Source organism: Entelurus aequoreus, linkage group LG14 (assembly GCF_033978785.1).
Source record: "Entelurus aequoreus isolate RoL-2023_Sb linkage group LG14, RoL_Eaeq_v1.1, whole genome shotgun sequence".
Lineage (NCBI taxonomy): Eukaryota > Metazoa > Chordata > Actinopteri > Syngnathiformes > Syngnathidae > Entelurus > Entelurus aequoreus.
Genome location: NC_084744.1, coordinates 35,981,288 through 35,994,591, shown reverse-complemented (window position 1 = coordinate 35,994,591; position 13,304 = coordinate 35,981,288). Strand labels below are relative to the sequence as shown.

Genomic DNA, 13,304 nt, shown 5'->3' with positions numbered 1-13,304 from the left:
GACACTTACATTGGACTCACACAAAACACTTTTAAAACCCCTTAGAACAATCACACAGCATCATTCTTAGAACAATCACACAGCATCATTCTTAGAACAATCACACATCATCATTCTTAGAACAATCACACAGCATCATTCTTAGAACATTCACACAGCATCATTCTTTAGGCCCCAACTCAAGAACTCTACAGAGCTGAGTAAATACATATGGACTCTTAAAGACAATAACATTGATGACTCCATTACATGGTGGATTGTGCCATCTAGCTCACCATACAACACTGCAGCTAAAAGATGTCACCTGTGCCTGAAAGAAAACATGTTTATTATATACCACCCCAGCATGTTTATTATATACCACCTCAACATGTTTATTATATACCACCCCAACATGTTTATTATATACCACCCCAACATGTTTATTATATACCACCCCAACATGTTTATTATATACCACTCCAACATGTTTATTATATACCATCCCAACATGTTTATTATATACCACCCCAACATGTTTATTATATACCACCTCAGCATGTTTATTATATACCACCCCAGCATGTTTATTATATACCACCCCAGCATGTTTATTATATACCACCCCAACATGTTTATTATATACCACCCCAACATGTTTATTATATACCACCCCAACATGTTTATTATATACCATCCCAACATGTTTATTATATACCACCCCAACATGTTTATTATATACCACCTCAGCATGTTTATTATATACCACCCCAGCATGTTTATTATATACCACCCCAGCATGTTTATTATATACCACCCCAACATGTTTATTATATACCACCCCAACATGTTTATTATATACCACCCCAGCATGTTTATTATATACCACCCCAACATGTTTATTATATACCACCCCAGCATGTTTATTATATAACACCCCAGCATGTTTATTATATACCACCCCAGCATGTTTATTATATACCACCCCAACATGTTTATTATATACCACCCCAGCATGTTTATTATATACCACCCCAACATGTTTATTATATACCACCCCAGCATGTTTATTATATACCACCCCAACATGTTTATTATATACCACCCCAGCATGTTTATTATATACCACCCCAACATGTTTATTATATACCACCCCAACATGTTTATTATATACCACCCCAACATGTTCATTATATACCACCCCAGCATGTTTATTATATACCACCCCAACATGTTTATTATATACCACCCCAACATGTTTATTATATACCACGCCAACATGTTTATTATATACCACCCCAGCATTTTTATTATATACCACCCCAACATGTTTATTATATACCACCCCAACATGTTTATTATATACCACCCCAGCATGTTTATTATATACCACCCCAACATGTTTATTATATACCACCCCAACATGTTTATTATATACCACCCCAACATGTTTATTAGATACCACCCCAACATGTTTATTATATACCACCCCAGCATGTTTATTATATACCACCCCAACATGTTTATTATATACCACCCCAACATGTTTATTATGTACCACCCCAACATGTTTATTATACTCCACCCCAGCATGTTTATTATATACCACCCCAGCATGTTTATTATATACCACCCCAGCATGTTTATTATATACCACCCCAGCATGTTTATTATATACCACCCCAACATGTTTATTATATACCACCCCAACATGTTTATTATATACCACCCCAGCATGTTTATTATATACCACCCCAGCATGTTTATTATATACCACCCTAACATGTTTATTATATACCACCCCAACATGTTTATTATATACCACCCCAGCATGTTTATTATATACCACCCCAGCATGTTTATTATATACCACCCCAGCATGTTTATTATATACCACCCCAACATGTTTATTATATACCACCCCAACATGTTTATTATATACCACCCCAGCATGTTTATTATATACCACCCCAGCATGTTTATTATATACCACCTCGACATGTTTATTATATACCACCCCGACATGTTTATTATATACCACCCCAACATGTTTATTATATACCACCCCAACATGTTTATTATATACCATCCCAGCATGTTTATTATATACCACCCCGACATGTTTATTATATACCACCACAACATGTTTATTATATACCACCCCAGCATGTTTATTATATACCACCCCAGCATGTTTATTATATACCACCCCAGCATGTTTATTATATACCACCCCAACATGTTTATTATATACCACCCCAACATGTTTATTATATACCACCCCAACATGTTTATTATATACCACCCCAACATGTTTATTATATACCATCCCAGCATGTTTATTATATACCACCCCAACATGTTTATTATATACCACCCCAACATGTTTATTATATACCACCCCAACATGTTTATTATATACCCAACATGTTTATTATATACCATCCCAGCATGTTTATTATATACCACCCCAACATGTTTATTATATACCACCCCAGCATGTTTATTATATACCACCCCAGCATGTTTATTATATACCACCCCAACATGTTTATTATATACCACCCCAACATGTTTATTATATACCACCCCAACATGTTTATTATATACCACCCCAGCATGTTTATTATATACCCCCCCAGCATGTTTATTATATACCACCCCAACATGTTTATTATATACCACCCCAGCATGTTTATTATATACCACCCCAACATGTTTATTATATACCACCCCAACATGTTTATTATATACCACCCCAGCATGTTTATTATATACCACCCCAACATGTTTATTATATACCACCCCAACATGTTTATTATATACCACCCCAGCATGTTTATTATATACCACCCCAACATGTTTATTATATACCACCCCAACATGTTTATTATATACCACCCCAGCATGTTTATTATATACCACCCCAGCATGTTTATTATATACCACCCCAACATGTTTATTATATACCACCCCAACATGTTTATTATATACCACCCCAGCATGTTTATTATATACCACCCCAACATGTTTATTATATACCACCCCAACATGTTTATTATATACCACCCCACCATGTTTATTATATACCACCCCAGCATGTTTATTATATACCACCCCAGCATGTTTATTATATACCACCCCAACATGTTTATTATATACCACCCCAATATGTTTATTATGTACCACCCCAACATGTTTATTATATACCACCCCAGCATGTTTACTATATACCACCCCAGCATGTTTATTATATACCACCCCAGCATGTTTATTATATACCACCCCAACATGTTTATTATATACCACCCCAACATGTTTATTATATACCACCCCAGCATGTTTATTATATACCACCCCAGCATGTTTATTATATACCACCCCAACATGTTTATTATATACCACCCCAACATGTTTATTATATACCACCCCAGCATTTTTATTATATACCACCCCAACATGTTTATTATATACCACCCCAGCATGTTTATTATATACCACCCCAGCATGTTTATTATATACCACCCCAACATGTTTATTATATACCACCCCAACATGTTTATTATATACCACCCCAACATGTTTATTAGATACCACCCCAACATGTTTATTATATACCACCCCAGCATGTTTATTATATACCACCCCAACATGTTTATTATATACCACCCCAACATGTTTATTATGTACCACCCCAACATGTTTATTATACACCACCCCAGCATGTTTATTATATACCACCCCAGCATGTTTATTATATACCACCCCAGCATGTTTATTATATACCACCCCAGCATGTTTATTATATACCACCCCAACATGTTTATTATATACCACCCCAACATGTTTATTATATACCACCCCAGCATGTTTATTATATACCACCCCAGCATGTTTATTATATACCACCCCAACATGTTTATTATATACCACCCCAACATGTTTATTATATACCACCCCAGCATGTTTATTATATACCACCCCAGCATGTTTATTATATACCACCCCAACATGTTTATTATATACCACCCCAACATGTTTATTATATACCACCCCAGCATGTTTATTATATACCACCCCAGCATGTTTATTATATACCACCCCAACATGTTTATTATATACCACCTCAACATGTTTATTATATACCACCCCGACATGTTTATTATATACCACCCCAACATGTTTATTATATACCACCCCAACATGTTTATTATATACCATCCCAGCATGTTTATTATATACCACCCCGACATGTTTATTATATACCACCACAACATGTTTATTATATACCACCCCAGCATGTTTATTATATACCACCCCAGCATGTTTATTATATACCACCCCAGCATGTTTATTATATACCACCCCAACATGTTTATTATATACCACCCCAACATGTTTATTATATACCACCCCAACATGTTTATTATATACCACCCCAACATGTTTATTATATACCATCCCAGCATGTTTATTATATACCACCCCAACATTTTTATTATATACCACCCCAGCATGTTTATTATATACCACCCCAGCATGTTTATTATATACCACCCCAACATGTTTATTATATACCACCCCAACATGTTTATTATATACCACCCCAGCATGTTTATTATATACCACCCCAACATGTTTATTATATACCACCCCAGCATGTTTATTATATACCCCCCCAGCATGTTTATTATATACCACCCCAACATGTTTATTATATACCACCCCAGCATGTTTATTATATACCACCCCAACATGTTTATTATATACCACCCCAACATGTTTATTATATACCACCCCAACATGTTTATTATGTACCACCCCAGCATGTTTACTATATACCACCCCAACATGTTTATTATGTACCACCCCAACATGTTTATTATATACCACCCCAGCATGTTTATTATATACCACCCCAACATGTTTATTATATACCACCCCAACATGTTTATTATATACCACCCCAGCATGTTTATTATATACCACCCCAGCATGTTTATTATATACCACCCCAACATGTTTATTATATACCACCCCAACATGTTTATTAGATACCACCCCAACATGTTTATTATATACCACCCCAGCATGTTTATTATATACCACCCCAACATGTTTATTATATACCACCCCAACATGTTTATTATATACCACCCCACCATGTTTATTATATACCACCCCAGCATGTTTATTATATACCACCCCAGCATGTTTATTATATACCACCCCAACATGTTTATTATATACCACCCCAATATGTTTATTATGTACCACCCCAACATGTTTATTATATACCACCCCAGCATGTTTACTATATACCACCCCAGCATGTTTATTATATACCACCCCAGCATGTTTATTATATACCACCCCAACATGTTTATTATATACCACCCCAACATGTTTATTATATACCACCCCAGCATGTTTATTATATACCACCCCAACATGTTTATTATATACCACCCCAACATGTTTATTATATACCACCCCAACATGTTTATTATATACCACCCCAGCATGTTTATTATATACCACCCCAACATGTTTATTATATACCACCCCAACATGTTTATTATATACCACCCCAGCATGTTTATTATATACCACCCCAGCATGTTTATTATATGCCACCCCAACATGTTTATTATATACCACCCCAACATGTTTATTATATACCACCCCAACATGTTTATTATATACCACCCCAGCATGTGTATTATATACCACCCCAGCATGTTTATTATATACCACCCCAGCATGTTTATTATATACCACCCCAACATGTTTATTATATACCACCCCAGCATGTTTATTATATACCACCCCAACATGTTTATTATATACCACCCCAGCATATTTATTATATACCACCCCAACATGTTTATCATATACCACCCCAACATGTTTATTATATACCACCCCAACATGTTTATTATATACCACCCCAGCATGTTTATTATATACCACCCCAACATGTTTATTATATACCACCCCAGCATGTTTATTATATACCACCCCAACATGTTTATTATATACCACCCCAGCATGTTTATTATATACCACCCCAGCATGTTTATTATATACCACCCCAGCATGTTTATTATATACCACCCCAACATGTTTATTATATATAAATCAAGCACTTATAAATACACATTAGTAGGCTAAATGAACCTCTTCAACATATTTGCATAGTAGAGTTTTAACTTGCACTTACAGATGTAGCGACCAACTGTAGTTACTGACAGTGGTTTTCTGAAGTGTTCCTGAGCCCATGTGGTGATATCCTTTACACGCTGATGTGGCTTTTTGATGCAGTAGCGCCTGAGGGATCCTAGGTGTGTAATATCATGGCTTACGTGCAGTGATTTCTCCACATACTCTCAACACTTTGATGATATTACGGAGCGTAGATGGTGAAATCCCTAAATTCCTTGTTGAGAAATGTTGTTCTTAAACAATTTGCTCAGGCATTTGTTGACAAAGTGGTGACCCTCGCCCCGTCCTTGTTTGTGAATGACTGAGCATTTCATGGAAGCTGCTTTTATACCCAATCATGGCACCCACCTGTTCCCAATTAGCCTGTTCACCTGTGGGATGTTCCAAATAAGTCTTTGATGAGCGTTCCTCCATTGTTTTTGCCACTTGTGCCAGCTTTTTTGAAACATGTTGCAGGCATCAAATTCCAAATGACGTAATATTTGCAAAAACTAACAAAGTTTGTCAGTGTGAACATGAAATATCTTGTCTTTGCAGTCTATTCAATTGAATGAAGGATTTGTTGTATTCTCTTTTTATTTACCTTTTACACAACCTGACAACTTCACTGCTTGTGTAATTTGTAGAAATGGGATATCTGCTCTGTGTCATCTATATTTTATGATATAGGACATATCTTCTCTGTATCATCTATATTTGACGATATAGAACATATATTGTCAGCACAAAGACATGATTGATGATGTACATTTATATTTGTATGATATCAGACATGATTGATGAAGTACATTTCTATTTGTATGATATCAGACATGATTGATGATGTACATTTCAAAGAATCATGGCTGCATGAAAAGTGATTAGTCAGCATCAACACAATTTGCCAGAAGGGTAAGAAAAGCGAGGCTCACACGTGCACTCTTGTTGACCTGGAAAGGTTGATGCACTTGAAGGATGAATAATGAATATTGAATATTGAATGATGAATTATGAATATTAAAATGATGAATATTGAACTATGAATATTGAATATTGAATGATAATGATACATATTGAATGGTAAGCACTTGTTAACAAGCTATATATTCCTCAAACTTTACTGCTTGGTGTGATCAATACTGCGATTGCTCCTCCACATTCATTCATATTTCATAAAGTACAATGCAAAAAATTCCACCAAGTGGGATTCTAACACTTAGTTGTGATGTAGGCTCCATCTTTAATATGATTCTGTTCTCTGCAAGGAAAGTTCAACTTTTATTTACCTACCAAACACTTCCTTCTGGGCTGGATCCCAAAAGCAGAGTAAGCAAGGAATAGTTGAAAAACAGGTGTAACCATGAATGGATTTTTATTCCTAAATGTCAACTACGTCGATCCGTGCTCGGCAAGATTGACTTGTGGAATATAAATATTGATCCTAGATGTTTTTAAAAGGCAATGTATGGATTGTAGAAAAATACAAGATTGGATTTAAGAAGGACAAACTTGATTGAAGTTGATCACTTTTAATGATAAGGACCTTAAACGTGCACGTCGACGACATCATCAAAACTAACATGGCGGATATCTACGGTGGTCCAGCTGGGACACAACACGTCGATATCATAAATGACAACACAACTTTCTGCTACAGCACCATTGCAAAAGCCACAACAAATACAAACACCACAAGAATAATTCATAAATGACAACACAACAACTTTCTGCTACAGCACCATTGCAAAAGCCACAACAAAAACAAACGCAACACGACAATATAATAAATGACAAGACAACAACTTTCTACTACAGCACCATAGCAAAAGCTACAACAAATACAAACACCACAAGACAATATCATAAATGACAACACAACAACTTTCTGCTATAGCACCATTGCAAAAGCCACAACAAAAACAAACGCAACACGACAATATCATAAATGACAAGACAACAACTTTCTACTACAGCACCATAGCAAAAGCTATAACCAATACAAACACCACAAGACCATATCATAAATGACAACACAACAACTTTCTGCTATAGCACCATTGCAAAAGCCACAACAAAAACAAACGCAACACGACAATATCATAAATGACAAGACAACAACTTTCTACTACAGCACCATAGCAAAAGCTACAACCAATACAAACACCACAAGACAATATCATAAATGACAACACAACAACTTTCTGCTATAGCACCATTGCAAAAGCCACAACAAAAACAAACGCAACACGACAATATCATAAACGACAAGACAACAACTTTCTACTACAGCACCATAGCAAAAGCTACAACAAATACAAACACCACAAGACAATATCATAAATGACAACACAACAACTTTCTGCTATAGCACCATTGCAAAAGCCACAACAAAAACAAACGCAACACGACAATATCATAAATGACAAGACAACAACTTTCTACTACAGCACCATAGCAAAAGCTATAACCAATACAAACACCACAAGACCATATCATAAATGACAACACAACAACTTTCTGCTATAGCACCATTGCAAAAGCCACAACAAAAACAAACGCAACACGACAATATCATAAATGACAAGACAACAACTTTCTACTACAGCACCATAGCAAAAGCTACAACCAATACAAACACCACAAGACAATATCATAAATGACAACACAACAACTTTCTGCTATAGCACCATTGCAAAAGCCACAACAAAAACAAACGCAACACGACAATATCATAAACGACAAGACAACAACTTTCTACTACAGCACCATAGCAAAAGCTACAACAAATACAAACACCACAAGACAATATCATAAATGACAACACAACAACTTTCTGCTATAGCACCATTGCAAAAGCCACAACAAAAACAAACGCAACACGACAATATCATAAATGACAAGACAACAACTTTCTACTACAGCACCATAGCAAAAGCTACAACCAATACAAACACCACAAGACAATATCATAAATGACAACACAACAACTTTCTGCTACAGCACCATTGCAAAAGCCACAACAAAAACAAACGCAACACGACAATATCATAAATGACAAGACAACAACTTTCTACTACAGCACCATAGCAAAAGCTACAACCAATACAAACACCACAAGACAATATCATAAATGACAACACAACAACTTTCTGCTATAGCACCATTGCAAAAGCCACAACAAAAACAAACGCAACACGACAATATCATAAATGACAAGACAACAACTTTCTACTACAGCACCATAGCAAAAGCTACAACCAATACAAACACCACAAGACAATATCATAAATGACAACACAACAACTTTCTGCTATAGCACCATTGCAAAAGCCACAACAAAAACAAATGCAACACGACAATATCATAAACGACAAGACAACAACTTTCTACTACAGCACCATAGCAAAAGCTACAACCAATACAAACACCACAAGACAATATCATAAATGACAACACAACAACTTTCTGCTACAGCACCATTGCAAAAGCCACAACAAAAACAAACGCAACACGACAATATCATAAATGACAAGACAACAACTTTCTACTACAGCACCATAGCAAAAGCTACAACAAATACAAACACCACAAGACAATATCATAAATGACAACACAACAACTTTCTGCTATAGCACCATTGCAAAAGCCACAACAAAAACAAACGCAACACGACAATATCATAAATGACAAGACAACAACTTTCTACTACAGCACCATAGCAAAAGCTACAACCAATACAAACACCACAAGACAATATCATAAATGACAACACAACAACTTTCTGCTACAGCACCATTGCAAAAGCCACAACAAAAACAAACGCAACACGACAATATCATAAATGACAAGACAACAACTTTCTACTACAGCACCATAGTAAAAGCTACAACCAATACAAACACCACAAGACAATATAAATGACAACACAACAACTTTCTGCTTCAGCAGCATTGCAAAAGCTACAACCAATACAAACACCACAAGACAATATCCTTAGACAGTAATATAAAGCCACAACACAACTTTCAACCACAAAAGAAGTGACGGACACAACAGAAGTTACAGTAGACAAGTTACGGTGACGGACCGACTTCCTGAGACGGAAGGTTAAAAACTAGGTAATAACCACACAGATATTAGTATTGTTGTAAAAGTTAAAAAGTTGTTTATTACACACTCGACCATTTGTCCGCTGTCACTTCCGTTATGTTGTCTTGATGTTCAGTTTTTAATCAAATAAGAGTAGCGGCAGGTCAAAGCACTGTGTCAGAAAGGCTCTTCTTAGTGGAGGTCATGACCTCAGAAGACAACAGGTAAAAAATACAAGGAAGAGTGCAAGAGGGACTTGCACTGAACATGCACAGGGAATGACTGCATAAACAAAGAAGTCCAACAATACTACTAATTGTGAAAGTTCAACCAAGACACCAAACATCTGGAACCATACCACAACCAAGGCAGATGCTTTAAATAGACTCCAAGACCAGGTGAGACAACCGATGCAAACAAGACGCAGGTGAGGAGGGAAGCGCTCAGAAAGACAGTAAAGCTCCTGAAAGCAGAATACAAACAAAACAGGAAATTGAACCAAAAGAAAAGCGCAACTCAGGAAGTGACCCAAAAAACACCCATAACCTTGACAAAGAACAACCTGATGAAACAGGTCATAACAGGATTCTAAACATCCTCGAAACCTGTCCCCTCCGCCAAACCTGTCCCCAGAGTTGCCATCGGGGACAGGTCAGGTGGCGGCGGCAAGTCAAACGCTGCTGTAGCAGACGAGCCGGACGTCCACATGACAAGGAGGTGGATGCAAGCGGCAGCAGTATACCAGCAGCCGTGACGGTCCATGCCCAGGGCCCGGGCGTTGTTGCTGAGAGCATCCATGGAACAACCACATTCTTGGCTGACAAGAAAGGCAGGCCGCGAGCGCCTGATGGACACTTCTGTGCCAGGCGAGCAGGCTGCTGGGCTGTAGGCCGAGTTGAAGCAGGCTGCTGGGCTGGTGGCGTCGTCGGAAGACCCACTGAGGTAGCTGGGGCTAACTGCGGAGCCAGAGGCGAGGCTTGTTGCGACATCGGACCCATTGAGACGAGGTTGGAAGTGACATCGGACCCCCTTGAGACGAGGATGGAGGTGGTGACGGACCCACTTGAGACGAGGATGGCGGTGATGTCAGACCCACTTGTGACGAAGCTGGAGGCGGTGTCAGACCCCTTTGAGATGAGGCTGGCGGTGGCGGCGGACCCACTTGAGACGAGGATGGCGGTGGCGTCGGACCCACTTGAGACGAAGCTAGAGGCGGTGTCAGACCCCTTTGAGATGAGGCTGGCGGTGGCGGCGGACCCACTTGAGACGAGGATGGCGGTGGCGTCGGACCCACTTGAGACGAAGCTGGAGACGGTGTCAGACCCCTTTGAGATGAGGCTGGCGGTGGCGGTGGACCCACTTGAGACGAGGATGGCGGTGGCGTCGGACCCACTTGAGACGAAGCTAGAGGCGGTGTCAGACCCCTTTGAGATGAGGCTGGCGGTGGCGGCGGACCCACTTGAGACGAGGATGGCGGTGGCGTCAGATCCACTTGAGGCAAGGCTGGCGTCGGACCCACTTGAAACGAGGCTGGCAATGACGTCGGACCCACTTGAGACGAAGCTGGAGGCGGCGTCAGACCCCTTTGAGATGAGGCTGGCGGTGGCGGCGGACCCACTTGAGACGAGGATGGCGGTGGCATCAGATCCACTTGAGGCAAGGCTGGCGTCGGACCCACTTGAAACGAGGCTGGCAATGACGTCGGACCCACTTGAGACGAAGCTGGAGGCGGCGTCAGACCCCTTTGAGATGAGGCTGGCGGTGGCGGCGGACCCACTTGAGACGAGGATGGCGCTGGCGTCAGATCCACTTGAGGCAAGGCTGGTGTCGGACCCACTTGAAACGAGGCTGGCAATGACGTCGGACCCACTTGAGACGAAGCTGGAGGCGGCGTCAGACCCCTTTGAGATGAGGCTGGCGGTGGCGGCGGACCCACTTGAGATGAGGATGGCGGTGGCGTCAGACCCACTTGAGGCAAGGCTGGCATCGGACCCACTTGAAACGAGGCTGGCAGGGACATCCGACCCACTTGAGACAAAGCTGGATGCGGCGTCAGACCCCCTTTAGACGAGGATGGTAATGACGTCTGACCCATTTAAGACGAGGCTGGCAATGACGTCGGACCCACTTAAGACGAAGCTGGAGGTGGGGTCGGACCCATTTAAGACAAAGCTGGAGGCGGGGTCAGACCCTCTTTAGACGTGGATAGCGGTGATGTCGGACCCACTTGAGACGAAGCTGGATGCGGCGTCAGACCCTCTTTACATGAGACTGGCGGTGTTGGCGGACCCACTTGAGACGTGGATAGCGGCGGCGGCGGACCCACTTGAGGCAAGGCTGGCGGCGGACCCTATTGAGACTAGGCTGGAAACGACGTCGGACCCATTTGAGACAAAGCTGGAGGCGGCGTCAGACCCTCTTTAGACGAGACTGGCGGTGGTGGCGGACCCACTTGAGACGTGGATAGCGGCGGCGGCGGACCCACTTGAGGCAAGGCTGGCGGCGGACCCACTTGAAACGAGGCTGGCGGTGATGTCGGACCCACTTGAGACGAAGCTGGAGGCGGCGTCAGACCCCTTTTGAGATGAGGCTTGCTGTGGTGGTGGACCCACTTGAGACGAGGATGGCAGTGGCGTCGGACCCACTTGAGGCAAGGCTGGCGGCGGACCCACTTGAGACGAGGATGGCAGTGGCGGCGGACCCACTTGAAACGAGGCTGGCGGTGACATCGGACCCACTTGAAGGTTAGTGGTGACGTCGTATCAACTTTAGATGAAGCTGGAAGTGGTGTCAAACCCACTTGAGACAAGGCGGCTTCGGACCCTATTGAGACTAGGCTGGAAACGACGTCGGACCCATTTGAGACAAAGCTGGAGGCGGCGTCAGACCCTCTTTAGACGAGACTGGCGGTGGTGGCGGACCCACTTGAGACGTGGATAGCGGCGGCGGCGGACCCACTTGAGGCAAGGCTGGCATCGTGGGAAGACCCCCTTGAGAGGATGGTGGCGTAGTAGGAAGACCCCCTTGAGAGG

The 13,304-nt window shown here is 40.7% G+C and overlaps 1 protein-coding gene across 8 annotated transcripts in view; it reads left to right on the top strand.

The window, feature by feature from the left end:
* The window catches only part of astn1 (astrotactin 1), a 257,745-nt gene that overhangs the window by 45,413 nt on the left and 199,028 nt on the right, over positions 1-13,304 (top strand). The window lies entirely within an intron of this gene.